Source organism: Harpegnathos saltator, unplaced genomic scaffold, assembly GCF_003227715.2.
Source record: "Harpegnathos saltator strain DR-91 unplaced genomic scaffold, Hsal_v8.6 scaffold1, whole genome shotgun sequence".
Classification (NCBI taxonomy): domain Eukaryota; kingdom Metazoa; phylum Arthropoda; class Insecta; order Hymenoptera; family Formicidae; genus Harpegnathos; species Harpegnathos saltator.
In genome coordinates this window covers 358,052-372,665 of record NW_020229872.1, presented here as the reverse complement: position 1 = coordinate 372,665, position 14,614 = coordinate 358,052, and the positions used below count along the sequence as shown (strand labels likewise).

The 14,614-nt window shown below is 55.2% G+C and overlaps 1 protein-coding gene across 3 annotated transcripts in view; it reads left to right on the top strand.

Annotated features, from left to right (window-relative positions):
• Positions 1-14,614, top strand: part of LOC105192379 (dipeptidyl aminopeptidase-like protein 6) — a 78,864-nt gene that overhangs the window by 34,469 nt on the left and 29,781 nt on the right. For 2 of the 3 annotated variants that reach the window (XM_011156477.2, XM_011156476.2), the window contains exon 2: positions 2,323-2,473. The exons of the other annotated variant lie outside the window; for it this stretch is intronic. The gene's annotated coding sequence lies outside the window, so the exon portion shown is untranslated. The remainder of the gene's footprint in view (positions 1-2,322; positions 2,474-14,614) is intronic. 3 annotated transcript variants of the gene reach the window in all.

Genomic DNA, 14,614 nt, shown 5'->3' with positions numbered 1-14,614 from the left:
AGCGGCGTGTGGCGTTCCGAGAGGCGGCGGAGCGGGGGGGGGGAGCTCTCGGCGAGCGACGAAACGCCGCTTTTCCAATTTCACTCCGTCGACGCCGGCGATCCTCGATTCTCGCTGTTTCCCGCTTTGTCGCTTTGGCCCCACCTCAATCGCTCAACGACGACGACGACGACGACGACGACGACGACGCACGGCGCTTTTATTTCGTTCATACTCGAGGAGACAAAGCCCGCGAGGGCTGAAATTGTTCGCGCGCCGCAAGTCGGATCATCCGTCGGATCTTTCGCTCGAAGGGATACGAACGCGTATGCATTGCACCCGCGCGAGCTATCCAAGACAATGGGGGAGAACCCTTCGGGGAGCTGCTATTGTGTTTAAAAGAGTGAGGAATAGTCACCTGGGGAGATGCGCGGGAATCCGCGGCCGTCTAATTCTATTCTCGCGTATCGCACTTGGGAATATCGGGAATTTCGCGCGCGCGCGCGACGATGTCTGCTTGCTTTCAGGACGTAACTCCTCGTATAACGCGAGGTCCGTTCCTGCGATTAGCCGCGAAATAAGTGCGTATCCGCGACGCACCCGTGTAGGAGAGAGAGAGAGAGAGAGAGAGAGAAGCAGCGAGAAAAAAGAGAGGGAGGGAAAGGGGAGCAAAAATTGGAAGATCGCATCGCGTCGCGCGTTGTATCCCCACGAGCGGAAAAGAATCGCAGGAAGAAGTTCTAATTAGCCGTCGCACGGATATCGTGTCGTCGCGCGACGTGAGCGACGAAAAAAATTGCCTCGCTCTTGGGCGGCCGTTCGCGTCATGGCGTCGTGAAACGAAGCGTCGGATTACAATTCCCGACAGGGATTGCTGACACGTAGCCGTTGACAGATGACGAGTCTTCGGAGATCGGCATTCGCGCGCGACGACGGCCGGGGGAGGCGAAGGGGGAGATGAAGGGGGAGAAGGGCTGGGAAACTCCTTAAAGCCCGCCTTTCAGCCTACGCTGTTCGTTATTAATTTCGCGAGCCGGTCGACGTGCTCAGCCCTGCGGATGCGAAACGGGGTCTTTAGTCAGCGTTTCGAGAGACTCGGCCAATTAATCACGCGCCTGACCGCGTTCAAACTCCGCGCGCGCGCGCGCGCACCGATATTATCCTCCCCCCCCCCCCGAGCCAGCCAGGCCGTTCGCCGTAGTCATCAGCGTCATCCTCGTCGTCGTGGCCGTAGTCGTCTTCCTCCGTCACCGATATGGCACTTGATTACAGTAGCGCGACGTATTCGATCGGTCCTACCAATCACGGGGGACGACTCCACTACCGCCCGCTCCCCAGATTTCGCGAACGCAATAGCTTCGTCGCGCGAAACATCGAGGCCATAAATCTCGACGTTCCTGAAGCGCACCCACGGATCTGTAAATTTATAGACTACCGATTCAACGTATATATCCGCCGCCGCCGCCGCCGCCGCCGCGCGTATGAGCCAGGAGGGTGTCGGGGTGGAGCACGAAATTTTATTCCGCTCCTCGTCTCGCGTCGTTCTCTCTTCTCGGTCCCGCGACATTTTACGAGGTAAACTCGACGTGCGCACCTTCGCCTTCGTCCCGTCCCGTTCTCGAGATATCCGCCGGTGTGCGTGACTTAACCGCCCCATTCGCCTCGTGCGTAACGTGCTGCGTTGTTACGCGGCGGATCAGAGGGGAGCGCCGGTTAGAGACAAGAGAAAGAGAGGGGAAAAGAAAGCAGCAGGGCGATACCCCGGAGTATTCTCGAGCCGCCCACAAGCGCGTAAAGCATCGCGGTCTTATTTATGCGCGAATTCCGTCCGGGAGTTGCGTAAATTTTCGCGGCGTGACGTAAACGAAGGAGACGCCGGCGGCGAGATAAATCTCTCGTAATTGCGTCGAATAACTCGGGGGACGCGCGCGTAATGCCGTAATAATCAATCCCAACGACAGGTCTGCTTCGCGCGCGATAATGCCGCGGTGCGACGGCGAGAGAATCTTTGGAGCGTCTCGCGCTCGACTCGGCTCGACCGCCGTCGATCGTCGTCACGTAATACGGCGGCAGTAATTTCGCGGCCTGACGGTCGACCCGATGCACTTATCACTGAGAGGATAATAACGCGCGCGTACGGCGCGCGACGGCAGCGAGAAGACGCGGACGTCGACGCGATGATTCTTCATCTGGCTCACCGTTACTCGAATTTATTAGCGCGTTGTCGATCGCTCGGGCAGACCGGCGAGACGGTTTTACGGCGGACCGTTAATCCCGCCGACTGATCTTCTAGTGTTTCTGAAGAGAGGGCACCGTCATTTTATCACGCGGTTTTATTTGCAGATTTTACGGTATCGATGCTCGCTACAGTCAGAAATTACGCGGACCCGGCTTCGGCTCGAGAAAAGCGGAAATATCTGCGGAGCGGAAAATCGAGATTGGAGAAGTGAGATTCCCCGGAGAAGTCTCAGAGTCAGATTTACCGGTATACCTGGTATGTGTGTATATTTTTACATAGATATCGATATTTCTTCAGAATTATCGATATTATCGTTATCGATAGTTCTAAATGACGATAATATCGTTATCGATATTTTGAGAAATCGTTGCATCCCTACGCGCTACGGCGCGCTAGAGCGCGCTCTTTCGCCGATCGGCGACAAAAGAGCCGGCCGCGAAAGGTCCGGACTTTTCGGACGGCTGTATCTCCGGTAAAAGTCGACGCACGGACGCGGAAGGACGCGGCGTTCTCCTCGAAGTTTCGCGCTGCACGCATCGGCCACGCGATCACGGCATATCCGAACACCGAACTGCAGAACTCGCACACACCGCGACGCAATTATCAGCGTCACCGTACGCGTCGAATAACAAATCGATGACGCACGTATAAACTGCCGCGAACGGTTTGTCCTAATAATCCGATTACATCGCGCGTGAGGCTCTCTCGCCGTTTAACGCGCGTGCGCGCACGCGAGTACACGCGATAAACCGCGTTATGCGTTACACCATACACTCAGACGAGGAAATGTAGAGTCCAGAAAGTTCGCAATTCGCGTGAGATATGCGGCTCGGCGGAAAAATGTGCGACGTTCAGGATCTCCTTTCTTTGGCGGGATGAAAGTTTGCGCGCGCTCGTTCGCCGCTGCGTTAATCCAGGGTAATTCGGCGGAATTTTTGTCTATTAGCCGTAACGACCGCGATAACTTAACCCGGAACTCCATCGCGTTAAATGAACCGCTATCGTCGACGGTTCTCTCTCTCTCTCCCTCTCTCCCTCTCTCTCTCTCTCTCTCTCTATTTCTCTCTCCCTCTCTCTGTCTCTCTCTCTCTCTCTCTCTGTCTCTCTCTCTGTCTCTCGGTCGCTCAAAGTCGCCGGGGAGTCTCGCGGTGCTTCGGAACGTCGTCCTGTAACGAGAGGTCTGACGCGCACCGGTCGACATCCACTTTAGCCGATCGCTCGATTACAACGTGTGCGCGGCCGCCGCCAGGAAATTTGAAACGTTTCCACCAGGCGGAGGAAACAATTTTCGCAGCGCGGAGGGACGAGCACGGGGAGGCTCGGTGGAGGCTTCATGTGACCTTTCGAAGCGACACCCTCGTCGTTCTCTCTCTCTCTCTCTCTCTCTCTCTCTCTCTCTCTCTCTCTCTCTCTCTCTAGCGTATCTGTTTTTGATCTGCTTACGATACTTTTCTCGCGATCCTGAATAATACGGGACCTCGTCTCTCGGACGTCCTTCCGTTTTCACGAGCAGCGAGAAAGAGATCTTCGGGCGAGATTATTTGGGAATTTTATTCCGTGAATTGGCCGGGCAGGAAGAAGAAACGTCGGGCACAAATTAGACTTCTAATTAAATCGCGGAAGACATCTCGCGCGCGCTGCGCCACCGACCACTCCTCCTCTCAGCACGGTATTTCGACGAAACGACTGTTTTTTCATCCCTCAAGCGGCGTCTTAACGCTCGATGTGGGGTCCGACTTCAACATTGCGATTTCAACTTGATACTCACTTGATCGCGATTACGACGACGAGCGGCTGTGTTCTCTCCTTTTCTCTGTCTCTCTCTCTCTCTCTCTCTCTCTTCATTAATTCGCGATAATTAAAATCGTCCTTCGCGAATTAACTAGCCGTCGGCGGTGTTATCAGTTATTCCGTGTATGTTATTTAGTAATTAATATGTACTTTCGACTCTCATCACACGGCCCGCGTATTAAACGTTATCCATTATCTTGTCGATAATGGATTTCTATTTTTCAATGCGAACGTCAACAGCAACATTCGACGTAACACTATATTCGTTGAGTAAAATAGATCCCAATACCGGCGATATTTATTCCGAAAAGGCCGCATTCGCTAGAGGAATAATTTGACGATAGCACACAGACACACACACACACGTGTATAAATGAGACAAATAGTGAAGCTGATAGGAGCTCGAATGTCCGCGTCGGATTAATGGCGCTTTCAGTTTCATTAGATGCCGCATATCGTCGCCTTCGCAGCTAACGCAGCTCCCGTGGACAATACCGTATTCGTCAACGCTCGCGGAAGCGGAGAAAGAGATCCGTCGGTCGGCAGCCGAGTTGTCGTGTCGACGTCGACGCGAACGATGGCGAAAGGACCGACGAGCCGATTGGCACGGACGAACCTGCGGTGGCGCCGGCAGGGAATGGGAATCCCCGTTTGATCGTGTGCAAAGCGGGCGCGAGAGAAAGAAATTAATCACCGTCGCAAACGTCGGCCCCGTTGCGAGACGTGAGGGATGCCGCACTCCTCGAAACGCCGCTGCTCGACGAGGAATTTTCGCGTGCACGGTTAGACGGCGGTCGGATTGCTTTTGGAGAACACGTGAAACTTTTCTCCTTGGACTCTGCCCTCGCCCCCGCGCCCTCCCTCGTCGCTCGTGCTCGAAAGCGAATTCCGTCGCGTAAGTACGCGCGGGGAGCGCGCGTAAGCTTGTGTAGCTTTATTTTATACAGGGTGGCCCGTACGCTCTACTACCGCACGCGTGACGACGTAATTTCGGGGAACCGTCCGAACGCGGTCGGGGAACCACTCGTGATCCTTGGCGCGCGAGGATCCGCACCGGTCCGACGGTCCCCCGACCGCGTTCGGACGGTTCCCCGAAATCTTCATACCACTACTTATGAATATATATTCCGCATAATCGTCGTTCCGCCGGCCGCCGCGACGACCAGCGAGATGCCGCTCGCCGTTGCACAGCGCGTTCTCGCAGTCACCGTCTACTGTCCCAACGACACGACGAGTCGTTGCGGTTCAATCGAGCAGCCAAATCGTTTATAGTGTCCGGCATGGGCAGGCCGTACGACAGTCTGTCCGGTGCTGCTGCGCGAGCGGGCCAAAGCATGAACACCGAAAAAAACATACCAAGAAAAAGACACAAAATGCCTCGATTAGAAAGAAAGAAACATTCGTTTGTTTTTCAGTCTCGATATTACAGACACGCGATTAACATACTCTGTGTCGACGTGACATCTTGACTCTGCACCAGTCGCCCGCGTACGTCGTAAAAGCCAGCTTTGCACGAACGATCGCCCTGCACACGAAGCAAGCGTCTATCGGTCAACGGCATATTGTTCACCGATCGAGCCTGCCGGTCGTAATTGCGCATGTAATCGTACACTTGGGCCATCGTGCGAATACGCTCGTGTTCGATTCTCGACCTCGTCACGAGGTCCGGAAACGGTGCCTGTTGATGTCTGTTGTTACTCCTCGCGCTACTGGTGCCGGCCTGGCCGTTGTTGTTATCGCGCGAAGGATTCATGCCGACGAGTGGCTTCAACGTCACGTGTGGTGTATGCGCTCGTTGTCCGTCGCGTCCAACCTCGTCGTTGCAGCGCGGTGTCTCGTCGTCGATCCCGCGACGTCCGCCGCGTCGATCCGTCGACGATGTGGCGGACGATTACCGACGAAGCGCACCCTCGGCAACGAATCGATCCCGACGTCCATGGCGCGACGTAGCTCAGCGCGCGATCGCGACGCGTCATCGTCCGCCGTTGTACCGTCATCGTACCGTTGTCGTACCATGCGGCGAAATCGCGCGAGATCGCGTTCATTCGCGGCCGACGAAACACGTCGAGGTACAGACCGCGTATCGTACAATACAGCGCGACTATGCACACGACTAGGCCAGAACCAATCGAGCGATCGATATTCCATCGCGCGACAATCGCTCTTCGGCGGCGGACGACGAAGCGTCGCGTCGTACGTCCCCCCCCCTCGGCCCCCCCGCGTCGTGTCGCGGTGGTGCGTACATACGGGCCACCCTGTAATTTTGTCTTATATTTTTGTTTTATATTTTGTTTTGTATATTTTCGACAACAATCGCTCATCAGGCATCGAGGCGTAACCCTCCTTGAGCCCTCCCGTCCCTCCGCGGAACCAGCGCGAACGGCGAATTTTTCGGCAGGCCGGCCGGCCGGCCGGCGACGACGTCATCATCCGCCGTCCCGTCAGGGACCGCTTTCTCGCATGCAGCCGCAGATTAATTTCAGACATGAAATTATGAGCGTAACGCGAACACGCGAGCTCAGAAAATTCCGCGCAGGCGGGGAGCCCCACGTTGTCGCATTCCGCGGAAAATACGAGAATCCCCCGAGCATCGCCCGCATTGCATCGCGTGCCCTTTTTTTCACATTGTGAGCGCTCGCTCTCTCTCTCTCTCTCTCTCTCTCTCTCTCTCTCTCTGTCTTTATTTTTCACGGTTCTCACTGTCGTCTCTTCACCGGCGCCTGCTGCAGCGCGACAAGAGGGAGGATGGATCGGTCGGCGTAGAGGGATTTTGCATAAGAGCATGTGTTTCTCTCGACGATTCTCTCTTTCTCTCTCACGAGCATGCTCAGCGCGGTCTCTCCTCTTCCCTCGTCCCCACTTCGTAACCTGAACATTTCCAGCGACACACGGCGGAATGACGCAATCGACTCGCGAATATTTCACTCGTCGATTCCCCGCTCCATTTCCGCGGAGCAAAGTCCGGCGGAAAATTAACGCGAACAAACATCTCCAGTTGATGAGTTCGGAATAACGATCCGTGTGTGTGTGTGTGTGTGTGTGTGTGTGTGTGTGTAAGTGTGTACAAGTGTGTGAGCGTTTAGTCGGCAACTGCGAGGATCGAATCCTCTCGAAGTCACAGATACGAGAAAGACATGCGCCCTCGGATGAACGTTCTTCGCGAGTTCCTCCGTCTCGATACCCGACAGCGAACTTCATCGCTCGTTACACAGTCGGGAATACTCGTCTCGCGCCGCGAGAATCTCTGAGATTCTGTCTTGCTCCCGATTAATTGAGATACGCCACGCGCAGCGGATCTGTTTACTGCTCGCACGTTTACCGAGTCGTTCTGATCGCCGAGAACTTCCTCGACGGGACGCCGCGTCTCCGGCGCGCTATTTTGCATTATTTATCGCCACGGGCCAGCCGCGCGCCGTCGGTGATAATCGAGGTGCGTTCAATCGCGACAACAAGTGGGACAACTGAGAGTATCTCCTCAGCGTAAGCCAATTTCGCCGTCTGCAATCGGCGACGACGCGCTCCTCGAGCGAAGCTGTGCTTTTCGCGCGAGGGAACTCGCGAGAGAGCCGACGCGATCGATAGGGGCGAAAGAAGAGAAGAGCAACAAGGAAGCAACGAGCGTCGAGGTACACGTCTCTTTTCCGCGTTGGAGTCCCCGGAGAGAGTAGTCCTCAGCTTCCCTCTTGAGAATTCACGAGGTGCGAAAGAGAGAGAGAGAGAGAGAGATAGGTGGATCTATATAAACGCTGCGAAAACGACACGCATCGCGGCGCTGCGTTTAGCTCCTCGCTGTGTGTTTTCTCTCTCGCCTGCTTTCCCGACCTCCCTCACTGCGTGCTCACGCGAAATTTGTACCTTTCTCCCGGCTGGCTTTGGTCGAGGGTGGCACGAAGGCTAGCAACGAAGCAGCAGAATGAGCAAGGCTCCAAAGGTGGTGGGGGAGGGGGGGGCGGGGGGAGAGACGACGTGTTCGGCAAACACAAGTGTATGACTCTCGATACTTCTTGGCGACAAGCCATATTTGGAATCGAAGAGTGTTCCGACATCTATCTTCCTCTTCCTCTCCCTCTCTCTTGATCTGTCTCGATCGCTCGCTTAGCCTTTCGTGCGCGAGCAAAAGTCAAACACCGTAAATATGCGTGGAGCAGACCACGGCAAACGCCGGCTGGCCGGCCGGCCGGCGCGGCCGAGGGCCGATACAAACGGAAAAGGCTGTCGTCGTAAAACGCGCGCGGTGACGCCATAAACATCGTATTACGTCGTCGTGTTTTAAGCCCCCGCCGAAATGTTCGATATCCGCTTTTCGACGGGTCACTGAACGGCGAGATATATCGGGCCGGCGCACAGTGGGGCCAGATGACATTCTTTGGTTGAAAATTCTCCAGAGACCTGAATTTCCAACCGATCACCGACACCAATGGATGGAGGTTGACCCTGAATAAATTCCGAAGAGATCTGTCTCGCCAAAATTAAGAAAAAAATATATTTTTCTCGGATTACTAGCCCCAAAAGAGGAAAAATTATCGTTAAACGCGAGAAACCTGTGAAATACTCATTATTTGACACTTATTTCTATCTAATAGCGTATTCAGCGGATTGAAACTATGAAACCAATCAATAGACACCTCGAGATTTGTCGATCTTGAAGCAGAAACCCACTAACCCAAAACTCATATGCCCAAAATACAAAAACGTCAAATGTAGCACCGTTAAGCACAAAACCGAGGGATTTTAATCCGTAATTCTTTCTTAATGCGGGCTGAAATGATGAGCTTTGAAATTCTGAGTTTTTTAGCAGGTGATTATAAGTTCTGAGGTCTCGCATTTAGCATCCGTAGGCTCGAACCCATTGAGGTCGAATCCAAGACACTACTTTAAACGATAAACTTTTGAGACAAATCCTAAACCCGTGAACCCTGAACCGATAATTTTTTCAAAATTCCGGCTAGACAGATCTCTTTGGAGATTATTCAGGATCAACCTCATCCATTGGTGTCGATGATCGCTTGGAAATTCAGGTCTCTAGAGAATTTTCAACCAAAAAATGTCATCGGGCTCCACTGTGTGCGGCCCCTCCGCCGCTAATTTCGGGCAGAATTGCAAGACGCAAGACTCGGTCTCGGAAACTGGAAAAGGGGATATCCGCGCGATGCTTTCGCGATGTTGCGATTTCACCTGGGCAGAGGAACGAAGGAAAAAACAAAAGAAGAAGAGGAGAAAGAGAGAACCGGACCGATTTTCGCCTCCTGCGTGGAAACGTAACGAACGCTTTTAATTGCAAAACGCGGAAAAAGGGCCGGAGTAAATTTATCGTTATAATCTGCCGCTCTTAGCCGGCAGCGGCCGGGCGTAGAAAAGCGAAAAAGGAAGCGGGGCGAGAACACTGGGGTCAAGCCGAGCGGCATTCGTGAACACTTTATGGCGCATTCCGTACAAAATATTTGCTCGCTCCGTCCCGCGCGTCCCCCCTCCCCCTCCCTCCCCCCGGCACTGGCGCATGCACGCGTCCGCCGCGCCCGCCGTGCGATCGTTAACGTGCTAAAGCGTATTCAGCGGTACTCGGTGATTCCGGCGTGTCTCGAGAGCGCGAGTAACCGTCCCGGGGAAAATTTCATCCGACAAAAAGCCCCCCCCCGGCCATTCACGGGCGTGTGCGACGCAGGTCGACGGCCGATGGACCGCAAAATGGATTCCTTCGTTTCCTCGACATGCGGCGTTAATCAATTTCACCGTGACGCTCGTCGCTCGCGCCGAGGCACACAGGACGTCCGAAAGTTTAACGCTCGCTGATGCTTCATGTTGGGCGGCCGCCCAACATCCGCCGGCTCCTCAGTGTCATCGGAAAATTCCGCTGGGAAACGTCGTACTGGGAAAAGCGTTCAACTCCGCCCGGACGATCTTAGGATATTCGCGCGGGGCATAAAAACGCCGTACGCGTGTCTTCTGTCTGTGTGTGTTGATGCGCGCGAGGCCGCGGAGATACAGCTTAATTAACGCCCGGCGCTTAACACGGCAACGCGAAATTATCCCCGGCGAGGAGAAGGCGCGCGCGGCAGGACGTCGCGCCGCGTCGATAACGGGATGGGAAAATACCGCCGCCGCCCGCTCGCCGCGGATCGGCAGCGCGCGAGAGCTGCGAGCCGGGCATTAACGTCGCCGCGGAAAATATTCCGGGACAATCGAGTTCATCGCAGCGCTCAGCGATCGCGAGTGCTGCGATCCGGGACGCGGAAATTAATTAATAGCGACGCGAGAGAGAGAGGGAGACAGAGAGTCGCCGGCCGGCCGGCCAGCACGCGCGCGCGCGGCAGAGAAATTTCAGCGTGCTCGCCCGGGAAAATATGTTGCCCGATCGCTTTTTACGGTCAGCCGACTCACCAGCGCGACCCGCGGGACACAATACGACCCCATTAACGGGCTTGAAACACGGGCACACGCACATGCGCACGTGCACATGTACAAGTATTATTTTTTTATTTCCCGTCGCGCGATGCGGAATCGCCCGGGCGGAAGGCGGAATCGCGCCGATAAACGACGCAACATGTGCGTCTGCGTGGAGACAGACGGCCGATGATGCCGTGCGCGAGTTATAACAGCCGCTAAACGGAGCAAATGTGCCGCTAAACGGCTTTCGCCCGCGACTATAGTGGCGCGCGTCGTTTATTCGGGCCGTGCGGAAATACGTTGTGATTCAACGGAGGATCAACGGAGGTGTTCTCGTTCGTATATGGAGAGAGAGAGGGGGGGGGGAGAGGGCAACGACGCTCTAAAACGATCAAGCTCGACGGCTAGAGCCACCGACAACGACCTGACCGCCGCGCGTCTTGCAGCGCGGCGGAGCTGAGGAATGGAATTGCAGACTCCGCTAGCTCGCGGAGAATCCGCTTCGATCGCATCGGTCGATCCTGCGAGGAAGCGTGCCGCGTTCGCGAAATACAGCCGCGGCGTCGCGCTGCACGGGCCGTCGTACACTTCGACCTCGCGTTTTCGCGCAGCCTCGCTTTTCCGCCGTCGCTCTGTCACTGTCAGTCCCCGGGACTTGATTTACCGGCGTTTAGCGCAACGCGTGTGGACTCAGCGAGATGCAAGTTTTCCACTTGTTTCGCGCCGATACCCCCTCCTCCTCCTTCCCTCGCACCACCAAGCCTCATTTTCCGGCGGTGTTCAGCCGTCGGCAGCGGACGCGCGAAAGCGCGACGCCGCGGAAAAACGCCGGCGGGGCCCAAAGTTTCCGGCGTGTCGGGCGACTATTTTACGATTTCGCGCTGATGGCGGCCTATTATCGCAAGTTCGAGCGAGCAAACGCGCGCGCGGCGCTCCGGAGAGAGAGAGAGAGGGAGAGAGAGAGAGAAAAAAGAGAGCGGTCCATAGATTCCGAGGAGGCGGTTGTATTTTAAGATCGCACAGAAATAAGTCCCGCCCCTCCGCCCCCGAGACGAATTAAAACAGATCGATAGAAAGTGTCAGACTTTCGCGATACGGAGCATTTTTGTTAATCTTCAAATAACTTTGCGAAGCGCGCGCATTCTCGAGAATGCCAATTACTTCACGGACGGAACTACGTTTTCGAGAAACTGATTTTTAAAGCGACATTATCGAGGACAAGTCCGAGTGTAGAACACGCGGCTGGTCGGCCATCTTGAGACAATTTCGCAGCAATAAAGGAAGTCCGCGCAAGATGAAAAATTCATAGACGGCCCGTTCCGGTTATAATTAAAAAAGTAAATTGCCGAGAGAATTTCGCCGATGCTGCGGCCGTGATTTAAAAGGCTCGTCGGAAGAGAGAAAAGTGCGCGCAGCTTCCCTCTCTCTCTCTCTCTCTCTCTCTCTCTCTCTCTCTCTCTCTCTCTCTCTCTCTCTCTATCTCGTTCTTAACGATGAATCCTGAGAGGATTTTGACCCGGGCCAAATTGAGAAGAAAGAGAAGGATTCGATTTTTCGGCAAAATGGCGGGCCGAATCTCCTCGGTGGGATTGACGCGAGCTTGCCTTTCGAGAATGAACATCCACGCTCGTCGGGCAAACCGAGAAAAAGGGAGAGACACACACACAGACAAGCGGCGGGAAGAAAGTCGCAGGGCGGTAGACGGAAAGACGATTGAAAAATAAAAGACGCGCAGACTCGAGTTATCCGTCAGGATCAGCCCGGAGAAGGATCCTTCTTAGAGAACAGAATATCGAGGACCAACGAGACTTCGATAAAGCGAACGGCACAAAGTTTCCGAAAAAGGATCGCTCTCTCTCTCGCCTGGGGAAAGAGAGAGAGAGAGAGAGAGAGAGAGAGAGAGAGAGAGAGAGAGAGAGACGTGAAACTTACAGAACGATACGTTATCGCGACGGACCGCTCGCGCGCTGCGGCGATCCATGGCAATCGGTGAAACGGTTGGAATTGCAACGAGATCGGGCGCGGATTTCGGTCGAATTCCCCCCCCCCCCCCACACAGTGGCTGCGCCCCCGGCGATTAAACTTGGCGGATACAAAGACGAAGCCGCCGATCCTGCGCCTTTTCCGGGTGACGATTCTCGCGAGAAAATAGCGATAATATTTGCGCGCGTATACGGATCGCCCGACCATTACGGATTCTTTTCCGTCGCGGAAAAGCGAAGGGGAAGCCAGGCCCGAACGGGGCGAGCCATCGTATTCGCACGCGCGAAAAACTCGATACAATACGGTGCGGAAATCTCCATAATTCTCCTGCCCCCTCGGCCCCGGTCTCACGGTAAAACAACGGAATGTATGGCGCGGGTTCATCCGTGTCGCCGCGTTTTTCTCGCAAAACGCTTACTTTCCGCTGAGACAACGGCGGCCGTTATCCCGGCTTTCAAGATGCCTCCGCATACCAGCAGCCACCACCCCCGGCTTCCATTCCGGGACGCTTAGCGTCGCGCGAGCGTGCGACCAGGTGTCTTTCGCACGCTCCACATTACCAGATTAAAGTTCCGCACCAGTTAACACGCGCCACGATCCGCCGGCGGACCAGTCGTGTCGCGAAATAGACAGGTTGCGCCTTGCAACGCCTTGCAACCCGCGTAATCTTAAAGCGGCCGCCCCGCTGCAGGATCTGCAGGAGATCGCCGGCTGCGCCACGCGAACTCCGCCGAACGCAATTTGCATCCATACACTTGTAAAATTCAGCCCTCCCTCTCTCTCTCTCTCTCTCTCTCTCTCTCTCTCTCTCTCTTCTTCGCGGCCAATTTATGGTATCGTTACTCCGTCTGTTCATCTCAGCGTAATTAATCTTCTTTGAAGTGACGGCGGGCGGCAACGGATGACGCGGCGTCGCGCGATCAAACTGCTAGCGATATCTTCCGCTCGCGTTGCACAGTGCGTGAGGAAAAAAGGGATCATCCGCTCGCGAGGGTCGTATAACCGAGACAAAGCATAAGGGGGTATCGCGCGCGACAACGGGCGAAGGAGGAGGCGGAGCAGGAGGAGAAGGATCGATTCGCGAGCGAGCGCGGCAAGATGCTGCATACTGCATGACGCGACGAGATATTTCTCAGAATCGCAGCCGTCGAATGAAAATCGGACGCGCGACGCGCGAGATTAGCAGCTGTGTCTTGGTAACGAGCCAGGTCTCCTCTCGGCGGCCGCTTTATTTCGGCGACGTGCGTAGAGATGCGCGTCGCCGCACGGATTTCTCGCCCGACATCCTCGCGACACGAATAACAGCCTCGAGTTGGCAAGCGCGCGCGAGACGATCGCGAAACAACAACGACGCACTGGCCGCGCGTCCGAGGTGCTTTCTCATTTTTATCGCGCGATTGATCGCGCGATTTAATGGCCGCGCACCCTGTCCGGATTGCTGACGGTGCTGATGGCCGGTACCGATAGCGTATACGTCGAACGTCGACGAGGCGTCGGCGAGCTCCGATACTCGTCGACGCCGGAGATCCTGCCTGCCGGATCAGCCTTAAATACGGTCGTTAAGCGAATCTACTCCCGAGCGAATCGATCGATCACCTTCCGCTATGCATACAACAGGTAGTTTCGGGAGACAATAACGAGATTACCGCGGACTAGTCGCGACCATCCATCCTCGCCGTGGATCGCTTCCCAGAAATGGCGCGGATCGGGGAACCGCTCGTCCTCGTCGTCGTCGTCGTCGTTCGTACAAGTCTCGGGCCAGCGCGTCGGGAAAAATTCAGTGATTGCGATTAATTAATACAGTGTATCGCGAGAGTGCTCTTTCTCTTTCTCTTTCTTCGTCGAGCGCGCACGCGGAGGGAAGTGTGCCCTAGGAAATCCGAGACAATCGTGTCCCCACGGAAGACGAATTCAGATAATTCCGCCTTAATTGGTTCTGCGCAGCGAGCGGAACGGTGGGAATTTTTTACGGTTTGGCTGTAAAAAATTCGCCTCGCCGGTTTCACAGCCGGATCTATTATCCCTAAGTAACTATTTGTCTCTCGGATTCGACCGCGAGGCGGCCCGATGAATCTCCCATTTTCCGTGGTCGATTGGGAGACGGTAAAAAGAGGTTTCCGCATCCCCGCGTCCCTCCACCTTCGAACACGCGCACACCCCGCGTCGATCCGCGTTTCTGTCCATTTGTAATTATCACCTACCGTCCTTAATCCTCCCTTGCCGTTAACGTCGAGCAGA